Below are 14257 nucleotides of genomic sequence, written 5' to 3' on the forward strand. Positions count from 1 at the left end.
CAGTGTGGCCTCTCCCCGTGCTGCAGTTCTTTCAGGGAACAGTCCACTTTAGGGACTGAGGTCAGGCAGAAAAGTCCATGACAGGTCAGGTTATGCAGCCATGTGGCTGCACACACATCTGGTCAGCTCATCCAGCTCTCACCTGTGACGCTGCTGGGTGATCAACAGATTTCTGGCCCTGGCAAGGCTTGCTTCCACCCTAAAAAATACACAGGCTATGTTACTTTAACAATATTCATAACCCCAGCATGAATTTTGCCCTGCATTTAAGTACAACCAGTTGTTATAGGTTTTGCCCATTTGCCAAAAAATAAATAGTAAAAAAGTACCCTCCAGTTTCTTTTCATATTGAGATTATTTTGGTTTCTTTTTCAACAGCTGTGAACAGTTGCTCCATCATCCTCCCCCAAGCCTCAAGGGCTCCTAGCCTCTGCTTGCCTCTTGAGAGCATTCCTTCAGTGTGTAGTGCATGTGCGTGCATGCATGTGTGTGGGTGGGGATTTTTTGATCAGCCACACAGCTATATTCCCTAAAGCATCTGGCTGGCAGTTAGAATGAGGAAAACGCGTAACATAATTAAGAATTATTATTTTTCAAATGTTCTTTCTCTGTCTGAGCATGCAGAGATGCAGTTACGACAGTCAAAGCCGAAATGGAGTTGAATCTGGCCAGACAGTGAGATGGGCTTCTCTAAGTACAAAGGTGAAAAAAGGCAGACGAGGGAGAATGGGGGCCCATTGTTGAACGAGTTGGGAGACCTGGAAAAGGCCGATGTACTGAATGCAGCCTTTACCTTGGCCTTTACTAGCAAGACCAGCCTTCAGGAATCCCACGCCCTAGAGACCAGGGGGAGAGTCTGGAGCAATGATTCGAAGGTCAGGTCAGGGAATACCAGACATACATAAAAGGGTACATTTAGATTAGATATTAGGAAGAAATTCTTTACTCGAACGGTGGTGAGACACTGGAATAGGCTGCCCAGAGTTGTGGAGGTCCCCTCCCTGGAGGTGCTCAAGGCCAGGTTGGATAGGACTTTGAGCAACCTGGGCTGGTGGAAGGTTTCCCTGCCCATGGCAGGGGGTTGGAACTAGATGATCTTTAAGGTACCTTCAAGCTCTAAGCATTCTATGATTCTGTGATAAGTCCATGAACCCTGATGAAATGCTGCTATGAGTGCTGAGGGAGCTGGCTGATGTCATTTTGAGGCCATTCTCAATAATCTTTGAATGATCATGGTGATTGGGAGAGATGCCTGAGGACAGGATGAAAACAAATGTCACTTCTGTCTTTGTAAAGGGCAAGAAAGAGGACACAGAGAACTACAGACTGGTCAGCCTCACCTTGGTCCCTGGGAAGGTGATGGAGCAACTAATCCTGTGAACAATTTCCAGGCACATGAAGAACATGAATTTAGTCAGCATAGCTTCATCAAGGGGAAATCATGCTTCACTAACCTAATAACCTTCTTTGATTAAAGGACTGGTTTGGTAGACAAAGGGAGAACTGTTAGATATGCCCTTCTTTGCCCTCGCTGCGAGGAAGGTGAATGGTATCTTGGGCTGCATTAGGGCAAGTGTTGCCAACAGGTAAAGGGATATGATCCTTCCCCTCTACTCAGCACTGGTAAGGCTGTATCTGGAGAGCTGTGTCCAGTTCTGGGCTCCTCAGTACAAGAGTGACATGGACATACTGGAGAAAGTCCAGCAAATGGTCACCAAGACGGTGGAGGAACTGGTACACCGCACATGGGAGGAAAGGCTGGGAGAGCTGGGACTGTTCAGCCTGGAGAAGAAAAGGCTCAGGGGGATCTCATCAATGCATATCACCACTTGATGGGGCGAGTAAAGAAGAAGGAGCCAGTTTTTTCCCAGTGGTGCCCAGTGCCAGGACCAGAGGCAATGGGCACAAACCAGAAACACAAGAGGTTCCCTCTGAACACCAGGAAATGCTTTTTTACTGTGAGGGTGACTGAACATTGGCACAGGTTGCCCAGGGAGGTTATGGAGTGTGCCTCCTCAGAGGTATTCAAAAGCAGCCTGGACACCGTCCTGGGCAACTGGCTCTAGGTGTCCCTGCTTCAGCAGGAGAGGGTTGGATGAGATGACCTCCAGAGGTCCCTTCCAACTTCAACCATTCTGTGATTTTGTGATTTTGTGATGTTGTTTCCCTTGATTTCAGAATGACTTTTGATGTGGTCTTCCACAGGATCCTCATAGAGAAACTGATGAATTATGGCCTGGATGAGCAGATAGTGAGGTGGATTGAAAACTGGCTGAATGGTCAGGCTCAGAGGGTTGTGATCAATGGCACAAAATCTAGTTGGAGGCCAGTAACTAATGGTGTACCCCAGGGGTCAGTACTGTGTCCAATCCTGTTCAACACTTCACTGATTATCTGTATGATGGCGGCCTTAGCAAATTTGCTACTAACAAAAAACTGGGAGCAGTGGCTGATACACCAGACAGTTATGCTGCCACCCAGAGGAACCTCAACAGACTAGAGAAATGGGTCGACTAGAACATCATGAATTTCAACAAGGCGAAGGGCAAAGTCCTGCACTTGGAGTGGAATAACTCCATCTAGGACAGGGGGATGAAGACTGTGAATTGTTAGATAGATTAATAGATTATCTGAAAAACAGATTCTGTCCCACTGCTTGTTTTTCAAAAAATCTTTCAATATTAAGGACCTATCTCCAAAACTTAGACAGCAAAGACACAACAGTTGATAGGCTGGTAAGCATCTGGAATAGGCATGGAAACATCTGAGACCAGTCTGGTGGGAACTAGGGCTTCTTCCTCCAAGAAGGCAGCAGGATCATTAGCCCAGCTGAAGTGCATCTATACCAACACACGCAGCATGGGCAATAAGATGGACAAAATGGAGGCCATTGTGCAACGAGAAAACTACAATATAGCTGCCATCATGGAAACACGGTGGGACAACTTGCATGACTGGAGTGCTGCAACTGATGACTTGCAACTTTTCAGAAGGGACAGGTGAGGAAGGAGAGGCAGCAGAGTGGCCCTCTATGTCAGGGAGAGATATGAATGTCTAATACTTAATGACGGTGATGGTAAAGTCAAGTGTTTATGGCTAAGAATCAAGGGGAAGGCCAACAAGGCAGATATAGTGGTGGGATTTTGTTACAGACCACCCAATCAGGAAGATGAGGCTGATGAAATACTTTATAAGGAGATGGGAGAGGTCTCACGATCACTACCTCTTGTTGTCATGGGGTACTTCAACTTCCCAGATGTGTGCTGGGAATACAATACAGCAGAGAGGGAACAGTCCCGGAGGCTCTTGGAGTGTGTGGAAGATAAATTCCTGACACAGCTGGTGAAGGAGCCAACTAGAGAGGGTGCCCTCCTGGACCTGCTACTTGTTAACAGAGAATTTGTAGGAGATGTAACAGTTAGAGGCCCTCTTGGGCATAGGGATCATGAAATAATAGAGTTTTCAATTCGCAGTGAAGTAAGGAGGGGTTAGCAGAACTGCCACCTTGGACTTCCATAGGGCGGACTTTGCCCTGTTCAGGAAACTGATTGGCAGAGTCCATTGGGAGGCCGTCCTGAAGGTTAAAGGAGTCCAGGAAGGTTGGGCACTCCTCAAGAAGGAAGTTTAAAAAAAGCAGGAACAGGCCATCCCCACGACCCAAAAGACAGGCTAGCAGGGTAGAAAACCGGCCTGGCTGAATGGAGAGCTTTGGCTGGAACTCAGGAACAAAAGGAGAGTTTATGACCTTTGGAAAAGGGAGCGGGCCACTCAGGAGGACTACAAAGATGCAGTGAAGTTATGCAAGGAGAAAATTAGAAGGGCTAAAGCCCAACTAGAACTCAATCTGTCTATTGCTGTAAAAGACAACCAAAAAATGCTTCTATAAATACATTAACGTCAAAAGGACGACTAGGGAGAATCTTCCTCCTTTATTGGATGCAGGGGGAAACACAGTGACTAAGGATGAGGAAAAGGGTGAGGTACTTAACGTCTTCTTTGCTTCAGTCTTTAATAGCAGGACTAGTTGTTTGCTGGGTACCCAGCCCCTTGAGCTGGAAGACAGGGATGGGGAACAGGATGAGACCTCCATATCCAAAAGGAAATGGTTAGTGACCTCCTGCAACAAATAGACACACACAAGTCTATAGGGCCGGATGGGTTACACCCAAGAGTGCTGAAGGAGTTGGCAGATGTGCTCACCAGACCACTCTTCATAATTTATCAGCAGTCCTGGCTAGCCAGGGAGGTCCCAATGGACAGGACTTCAGTAAAGCCTTCAATACTGTTCCCCACAGCAATCTCCTGAAAAAAATGGCTACCCAAGGCTTGGACAGGCATACACTCTGTTGGATCGCACACTGGCTGCATGGCCAGGACCAGAGCATGGTGGTGAATGAAGTTAAATCCAGTTTGCGGCTGGTCACAGGTGGTGTTCTACAGGTCTCAGTGTTGGGGCCACTCCTCTTTAACATCTTTCTTAATGACCTTGACGAAGGAATTGAGAGCACGCTCAGTAAGTTTGCAGGCAACACCAAGTTAAGCGGGAGTGTTGATCTGCTTGAGGGTAGGAGGGCTCTTCAGAGGAACCTGGAGAGGCTGGATGAATGGGCTGAGGCCAATAGAAGGAGCTTCAACAAGGCCAAGATCCAAGTCCTGCACTTGGGTCACAACAACCCCACGTAGCGCTACAGGCTTGGGGAGGAGTGGCTGAAAAGCTGCCTGGCAGAAAAGGACCTGGGGGTGTTGATTGACAGCTGGATGAACATGAGCCAATGGTGTGCTTAGGTGGCCTAGAAGGTCAACAGCATCCTGGTCTGAGTCAGGAGTAGTGTAGCCAGCAGGGCCAGAGAAGTGTTTGTCCCCCTGTACTCAGGACTGGTGAGGCCGCACCTTGAGTACTGTGTTCAGTTTTGGGCGCCACAGTATAAGAAGGACATTGAGGTGCTGGAGAGGGTCCAGAGATGGGCAACAAAGCTGGTGAAAGGTCTAGAGAATAAGTCTTATGAGGAGCAGCTGAGGGACTTGGGGTAGTTTAGTCTGAAGAAAAAAAGGCTGAGGGGAGACCTTATCACTCTCTACAACTAACGGAAAGGAGGTTGTGGAGATGTAGGCATTGGTCTCACAAGTTACAACTGACAGGACAAGAGGAAATAGCATCACGTTGATCCAGAGAGGGTTTAGGTTAGACATTAGGAAAAACTTCTACACTGAAAGGGTTTTCAAAGACTGGAACAGGCTGCCCAGGGAAGTGGTTGAGTCACCATCCTTGGTGACTTAAAAGCCATCTAAATATGGTGCTCAGCGACATGGTTTAGAAGTGGGCCCAGTAGAGTTAGATAACCGTTGGACTTGATGGTCTTTTCCAGCCATAACAAGTCTATGATTCTGTGATCTGAAAGTTAGAGATCCACTGTAAGTTGTTCTTCAACTGATTCCTCAGTTAATAGAAATCAAGGACCCTCTAGCCAGAGGGACACTCCATGCTGATGCACTTTATCTTGGTGTTGGTAGAGAAGGCAGCCTGTAATGTCAAAGCATTGTTTCTGCACAGCTTCAAAGCGCAAGCATGTGAGTTTTTTATTCCTGGTGGCACAGTTTGAGAAGTCATATCCGGCTCATTAAGAACCACACTTCTTCAAGAAAGAAAACTCGAGAGAAAAAGATGGAAATTAGCAATGCACGGCTCCAAGCAAATCCCAACCTAATATACTAATTCCTGAAAGTCATGCTAACTCTGACATAACTTGCAAAGAACCCGATGACACTTTAAACGTCCTGAGAACATTAGAAGTCACAAACACCTCCAGATAGCAATCATTCTGTATGACGTAATTATCAAGACAACTGGGATGGCAGTGGGAAGTGCCTATGTTTTTCCATTTTTCATAGAGGTAGTCTAGGACTGGTATTCAGTTATGTAAACATAGGTGTAGGGAAAATTTTTAGGCCCTATGGAGCGTCCCAGCTGGGCTCTGAATAGCATTCCAGAAGGATAAAGGATTAACCTTAAGTTCTATGTTTGCTATATTTGTTAACATACTTTTAAGCTTTTAAGCTTTGCTCTTTCTTCGCTCATCTGCAACTCCATGTTAGATCCATATTTTCTGTATGGGTTCTGTTTTATGTATCTTAACTATTTCTTCTTTGTCGTCTTTGTTACCCCTGAAACCAGTTTTGGCCAGCTCATACTTAGTTTTTCTAACATCTTTTGGGGAAGAGACAAGAAAATACTTCCCTCATTTGCTCACATTTTACTAATTTATTTATGCTAATATATTTATCTCTGTCTTTACAAGTCCATACTTACTTGGTGATTTTGCTACTTACAAAGAAAAATAATATACCAGCCCCTCCTCCAAGAAGGAGGCATTCAGACAGAAATAATGCAAATTTTTCAATTTAAATTTAAAAGAACCACATCATGTCTGACTTTTAAAATCTAAAATGCAGAAATCCACCTCTTACCTAGTAAGGATTAGTGTATAACTAGTGGAGACAAATATATGTTTATTATATATATGAGTCCCAGACTTTGTGGGTAACAGAGAAAGTCTGGACAAAGCAAGACTTTCCCTTGGTTGATGAGGAACAAGTTAGAAATCAGTTAGGTAAACTGGATATCTACAGGTCCATGGGCCCTGATGGGATGCACCTGCAAGTGTTGAGGGAGCTGGTGGAAGTCATTGCTGGGCCGCTCTCCATCAACTTTGATAGGTCCTGGAGAACAGGTGAGCCGCTTGAGGACTGGAGGAAAGCCAATGTCGCTCCAGTCTTCAAAAAGGATAAGAAGGATGACCCGGGAAACTACAGGCCGGTCAGACTCACCTCCATCCCTGGAAAGATGATGGAACAGCTTGTTTGGGTTGTCATCTCCAAGCCTGTGGAGGAAAAGAAGGTTATCAGGAGTAGTCAACATGGATTCACCAAAGGGAAGTCATGTCTGACTAATCTGATAGCCTTCTACAATGGCGTGACTGGATGGGTGAATGAGGGGAGAGCAGTGGATGTTGTCTACCCTGACTTCAGCAAAGCTTTTGACACTGTTTCCCACATTATCCTCACAGGCAAGCTTAGGAAGTGTGGGTGAGATGAATGGACAGTGCAGTGGATTGAACAGTGGCTGGCAGATAGAGCTCAGAGGATTGTGGTTAGCGGTGCAGAGTCTAGTTGGAGGATCTTTAACTAGCAGTGTTCCCCAGGGTTTGGTACCAGGTCCACTCCAGTTCAATATATTCATCAATGACCTGGATGAAGGGATAGAGTGTACCATCAGCAAATTTGCTGATGACGCAGAATTGGGAGGGGTCACTGACACGCCCGAAGGCTGTGCCACCTTACAGCGTGACCTGGACAGGCTGGAGAGTTGGGCGGACAGAAACCTTATGACATTCAACCAGGGCAAGTGTAGGGTCCTGCACCTGGGGAGGAATAATCCCATGCACCAGTACAGGCTGGGGGCTGACATCCTGGAGAGCAGCTCTGTGGAAAGGGACCTGGGAGTCCTGGTGGACAACAGGATGCCCATGAGCCAGCAATGTGCTCTGGTGGCCAATAAAGCCAATGGTATCCTGGGGTGCATCAAGAAGAGTGTGGCCAGCAGGTCGAGGGAGGTCATCCTCCCCCTCTACTCTCCCCTGGTGAGGCCACATCTGGAGTACTGTGTCCAGTTCTGGGTTCCCCAGTTCAAGAAGGACAGGGAACTGTCAGAGAGAGTCCAGCATAGGGCTACAAAGATGATGAGGGGATTGGAGCATCTCTCTTATGAGGAAAGGCTGAGGGACTTGGGTCTTTTTAGTCTGGAGAAGAGAACACTGAGGGGGGGTCTTATCAGTGCTTACAAATCCTTAAAGGGAGGGTGCCAGGGGGATGGGAATAGTCTTTTTTCAGTGGTGCCCAGTGACAGGACAAGAGGTAACAGGCACAAACTTGAGCATAGGAAGTTTCATCTTAACATGAGGAGGGACTTCTCTCCTGTGCAGGTGGCAGAGCACTGGCACAGGCTGCCCAGAGAGGTGGGGGAGTCTCCCACTCTGGAGACATTCCAAACCTGCCTGGATGCCGTCCTGTGCAACTGCTGTAGGTGACCCTGCTCTGGCAGGAAGTTGGACTGGATGAGCTTCAGAGGTCCCTTCCACCCCTGACCATTCTGTGATTCTGTGATTTTCTTGGTATTTATCTCATGAATGAGTGTCCTGGTTTGAGAGACACAGGACTAATTTCTCTTCTAATGCTTGGGAAAAATTCACTTTTGGAAGACTCCAGTGTCTGAATTTGTGAAAATATTTACTTTACAGCCAGCTATGGTGTGTGGGTCTCAAGGTCTCAGTGTTTTCGAGCTAGCCAGGTGCAGGGATGAGGAGGAGCGAGACCTGGGCGCTTGACCCAAGCTGGCCAACAGGATTATTTCATACCATCAACAGCACACTAATTATAAATTAGAAAGTTTGCTGTGAAGTTGGCTCTCTCCCTTGATGGCTGCCATCCTGAGAACTTTGTGACCTGGTGCCGGAGCCCTGAGTCCTTCCCTTCCTCCTGAAGCCGTAGCACTTGCAGTGTCCGACATTTGCTGTCCACTGCTGGGAGTGCACAACTTCCTACTGATATAATTGGCTGAGTAGAATCTTTGCATATTCTGCATTGGTGTCGGGATCAATATCAGCTCTTTAGTGCTGTTAATGTTAATTATCTAATCTTATTCTATTAAATATGTTTATACTTCAGCTCCCAGGTTTTCTTGTTTTTTCTGATAGAATGTGATAGAATGATTATCTAAATGACAACAAATTGTTATGGGTCTCTCAAACCATAACAATGAGATAAGTCATTCCTTTGGAATTCCTGTTTCTCTCTGTAATGACTGCAGTCAACAATTAATTAAAATATAAATGGCTATTTGTTAAGCATTTTAATCTGAACACATGAATACCTCTAAAGGTGGAATGATTTTATTAGCTCAGCAAGAAACAGATAACAGTAGTTAAAGGGTATCAATGCCAAAAATTAAAACTCACTCATCAGTTGCTAGTCACTTCTAATACAAGGCTGTTGTCTCTTCCACAGGCTCCAAATAGCATCAGCTTCTTAGGTTAGCTGCGAAGGGCCAGTGAGTTACTGAAGCTTCAAACAAGAAAATCACCTGAGAGAAAAGCAATGGGGTGGAATTCTCGCAACACTTGCTGTGCTTATCCTGCTTAAAGAGATGATGTCCCTCCCCCTAACGAACTGTTCATGTTGTCCTCCGTAGTTCCTGGCTCCGGGGTATAGTCTGAAGCTGTTGCTGCTGGGGTGATTCTCTTTGTTCTATAGCAACGCTCTTTCATTACTCTAATTCACTAAGTAATGTAAGAGATTCAGCTTTATATTGCATCTCAGATGAAGTCTAGGGTTAAGCTTTAGCTGGTTGTGTAAAATGGCTTCATCTGCAGTCAAAAGAAACGTGCTTTCATGGGCAATGTCATCTAAAACATCTTAGACATTCATATCAGGCTGAAGTGTGCCGCTCCAGACAGGTAAGAAAAAGATTGGTGCCTGCTGGTGAAGGGAACTCATCTACGGGGTTCTGTTAGTCCTAAAGGTCGGAATCTAAATCAAGTCTTCCTTTACAGTCTGTGGAGAGAATATACATCCAGGCTTTACTATGGGTTATGCCTCTGAGATAAGAAGGAGGTCACTACAGCATTTAGATCTTAGGAAGGTAGGTTGGGTTGTTAGGCAGCTTAACCCCATGACACAGAGAGACAAAGATATGTATTACCTGTAATTTCTATATACACAGGCTGCAGAGGAACATGTGGAACGTAACTCAATGTGGCAGGATATTTTTACCCTTTAAATGCCAAAGGTCAGACATAAAAAGATTTAAAAGAAGATTAAAAAGAAAAAGGCACTCTACTACAAATACAAGAGGACAATTCCACAATTCCTGGTGTACTGGGTGTATGTGGCAAGGTTCTAGGAGTGGGGAACTGCTGCTCACGAAAAGCCCATGCAATAGCAGGTTCATCCTGAAGGACCACAGCCCCCAGAGAGCACCCACTCTGGAGCAGAGGAGAAGCATGAGGGAGAATGCGCAGCAGAGACAAACTGTTGTGAACTGACCGCAATGTCCCGCCGCTCGGAGGGGGAGGAAGTGGAAGACTTGGGAATGACGGAATGAAGTTGAGCCCAGGAGAAAGGGGAAGGTGGGGAGAAGGTGTTTTAGTTTTGTCTTTGTTTCTCACCATGCAATCTATTTTAATTGGCAATAAATTAAATTTTTTTGCCCCCAGACCAGTCTATTTTGACCATGATGGTAATTGGTAAGTGGTCTCCCTGCCTTGATCTTGACCCGTAAGCTTTCCCGTCTGATTTTCTCCCCCTGCCCTGTCCTGTTGAGGAGAGGGAGTGAGAGAGCATCTGGGTGGGTGCCTGGCAGCTGGCCAAAGAAAGCCCACCACACGTGGCTAAAGACATTTGCATTCACGCGGGCGAGCGAATGCGAGAATTCACACAAAAGAGAAAGCCGTGTAACTCGTGGCAGACCAGAAGCGGGATGAGATCCTTGATTTGTCTTTCTAGATTTTTTTGAGATACAAACCTAGACTTTACTGGAGTGAATTGTGTTAAACACTTCAGTCTTGAATTCACATCACCTAATTTTTCACCTGCATCTTTGTCGTAGTTTAAACCCGACCGGCAACTTGGACCACACAGCCATTCCCTCTGCACTCTGCAGTGGGATAGGGAGAAGAGGGAGAAAAAGGAAAAAAAAACTCATGGGTTGAGATAAAGACAATTTAATAGAACAGTAATGGAAGACGTAATAATAATAATGATAAAAGATTATACAAAAGAAGTGATGTGAAATAGTCACCAGTCGCTGATCCATCCATCTGTTCCCGAGCAGTGATCCCCAATTCCTGCCCCCTGGCCAACCCCCATTTATATACTGAGCATGACATCTATGGTATGTAATATTCCTTTGGCCAGCTTGTCCTCTCTATGCTCTCTCTAGTGTTTATGGGAAGCTGAAAAAGTCCTTTACTTAACATAACCATTACTTAGCAACAAAAAAAGCAACATGTGTGGTAGTGCAACTCCCCCACCCCACTACCCTTAGGCCTCTCAGTACTTGGCGTGATTTCCTCCCCATCTGGGCCACATAATAATACAATGGCCACAATGATACATAATGGTCTAACACAAAAGAAAGAAAAGGTGGAGAGCAATGGACTAGAACACTATGGCAACCCCCTAGTGTGCCTGGTTCCATGGCTCTTACTGTTTGAAAATAACTATAATTGATCACTCCTGACAACATACGGATTGTGGCCACGGGGGGGGGGGGGTGGGGGGGGGGGGTAACAGGACCACAAGTCCTAGCAAGTCCTGTCTGGCGTAACCAATGGAAAGTACTGGAATACTCCATTGTCTGAGTTGGGCCAGAGTGGAAAAGTGGAAAAGTACTTGATGAAAGTTAATTATCTTGGATCCTGTAAGTAGCGGTTCTAGTAAAGACCCTTGGAGCTCTTCAGGATAGCAGCAGGCTTCAGCCAGTATCTCCCCTGAGTTGGGACACTGCTCAGGCAGACGCCTCGAGGACTGGAAGGCCAGGGTGGGACAACCCTTCTGGAGCCTCAATTATCACCCACTGAGGAACGCCAATGCATTGTGAGTATTTACTCTAACTCAAGAAAAAGGAAATTTTAAGTATAGACTAGTCTCTCTTTCATTCACCTCTCCACTTATATGTTTATGATATATATACATTAGCTTTATGGATGTGGATCTTCTGTTTGTCCATGAACACATAGGGGTTAGAAAGGGTACCAGCCGGTTCGTTAGAATCATGTGATAATAAGGGATCTTTGATGTCAGAGATTATAGACTGGGGGGGGGGCATGGGGGGGTGTGCGCGCATACGTGCAATTATATGCTTTCCTTATATGTATATTCATTAATTTGAGGACTGTGCTTTTGCTTATATGTATATTTCTTGATTTAGGATACCTTACAGTAAGTTAGTGTGGATCTTGCCATGTTTGAATCTGTAATTAAGATGCTCTTCAGTTATTGTTTTAAATCACTTTGTATGCCTTTAAATCAGTTAATGATCAAGTGCTGCTAGAATTCAACCTCTTAATCTGCCTCAAATCATTAATAAATGTTAAATTGCTGCTAACTCATAACTGTGTCAAATATTTACATCCGCAACAACGTGTTATCAAGATTATTCTGATCAAAATCCAAAACACAGCAGCTACTAGGAAGAAAATTAATTCTATCCCAGCAGGACAGCCTTACTCTTAGTTACCACACCACCACAATCAATATCTAGCCATTTTTACTCAGCATATTAGAATAAATTATAGTTATTGTAACTCTCTCCTTGCAAACAAATAAGTAAAACTGACTTAGTTTAGGAATATTACAAAAGCGGATTATAAAATTCTCACCCTTCCCCGTCATTATACCACCGTGTCCATAAGTACATAGAGTCTCTAGCTTGGGAAAAAAGAACTTTGTTTTCCTCTCAATCAAAGAGAAAGTGATGGACTGGAACTTTCCTCCTATCTCCCAGACTTTCCCCAGTTTAAAACCATTACTTGTGATCCATCATTACACTCTCTGAGAAGGGGTCCCTCCCCAGCTTTCCTGTAGGCCCCCTTTAAGAACTCGAAGGCTGCTAGAAGTTCTCCCCGGAGCCTTCTCTTCTCCAGGCTGAACAACCTGTCTTCATAGGAGAGGTGCTCCAGCGCCCTGATCATCTTTGTGGCCCTCCTCTGGACTCACTCACAGAGGTGTATGTCCTTCTTATGTTGGGGGCTCCAGAGCTGGATGCAGTACAGGCAAAGGAAAATGTAAATCCACTGGTGAATGTGCAGCAGACCTCATGACCCAGGACATTGAAAAGGCTGGGGTACGCACTGCCTTTTTTACCTTATATTTCACTGATGGGATCTGCATTCAGTGTCCCCAGTTCCTTAAGCTTATTAGCAAAGTATGTGAGAATGAATCAGCATGAACAGGGTAAGAAGACACAGTTAGAGCACTCAGATCAATTTTATGTATCAAAGTTCATGACACTGGAAGGGAAGATCCCAAGTGCGGTGTTCAAGGAACTGGTTGATGCCCGTGCAAGTTCACCCTCTTTTGTCTTTGAAAGGTCATGGTGACCATAGGAAGTCCTGATGCCTGGAAAAAGGCAAACACCACAACCCTCATCAAGAAGGTTAAGAGAGAGGAGCTGAGGAACTACAGCAGCATTTTCTCTTCCAGTTGGTGTGATTCATACCTACTTTAGAGCACTGTCTCTTAGACAAGAAGTAACAAAGGCACTCTGCTAGAAATACAAGAGGACAATTCTACAATTCCTGGTGTCCTGGGTACATGTGGCAAGGCTTTAGGAGTGGGGAAGCGCAGGTGGTGGCAAGCCCACACCAGAGCAGGTTCATCCTGAAGGAGCACAGCCCCTAGAGAGGACCCATGCTGGAGCAGGTGACAAGCACGGGGAGGAAGAAGCCGCAGGGGCAGCTTGGGGCTGGGAGGAGGTAGAAGATTTGGGAATGAAGGGGTGAAGTTGAGCCTAAGAATAGTAAGGAGGGATGGGGGGAAGGTGCTGTCTGTGCTCATGTTTTATGTGAGCCCTGTATGAAGGGGCTGCCAAAGGCAGCGGGTTGTCTGGGGCAATGTGTGTGACCGGCTCTGTCGGTGTCCCCTCTGTGTGTGTATCTGCGTCTGTTTCTGGGACATGTGCTCAGCTTCACTGCTGCTTGAATTTCCAGACAGGGAAGCGGCAGCTGCGTCCCTCAAGCTGGGCAGAGACCTCGGGTGCCGGGGCAGCGCGCTGGGCTCCAGCAGCAGGGCAGGAGGGTCCTGGGCCAGAGAAGCTGGAGGAGGTGGCCGTGCTCCAACCTCACTTAACAGCCTTAAGGGGAAAACCACACAGAGTTGGAATGAGGCTATGCTCTGCGCTCAGCCCCAGAGGGAACAGAGATAACTGTGTTTATGGCCTTACTGCCATTTCCTGAGCTGCGACCGTTCCGCAGTTCAGGTGGCCCAAGTGGCTCCTGCTTCCTGCAGGAGCTGCTGGTCCACATTGACACCACCTAGTTTTTGGAGTCATCCCTGGTTTGGTGATTCCCCAACTTTGTATATGCCCTAGCCATTTAGACCAAAAGACTCTGCCTGACTGTCAGCATTGCTCAACAGTTCTTCCATTTGTGCTTACTGTGAGGTAATTGTAGGTGTCATTATGGGCAGTAATGAGGGTTATCTT

Source organism: Vanellus vanellus (assembly GCF_965231255.1).
Source record: "Vanellus vanellus genome assembly, chromosome: 11".
In the NCBI taxonomy this organism is placed as follows: Eukaryota; Metazoa; Chordata; class Aves; order Charadriiformes; family Charadriidae; genus Vanellus; species Vanellus vanellus.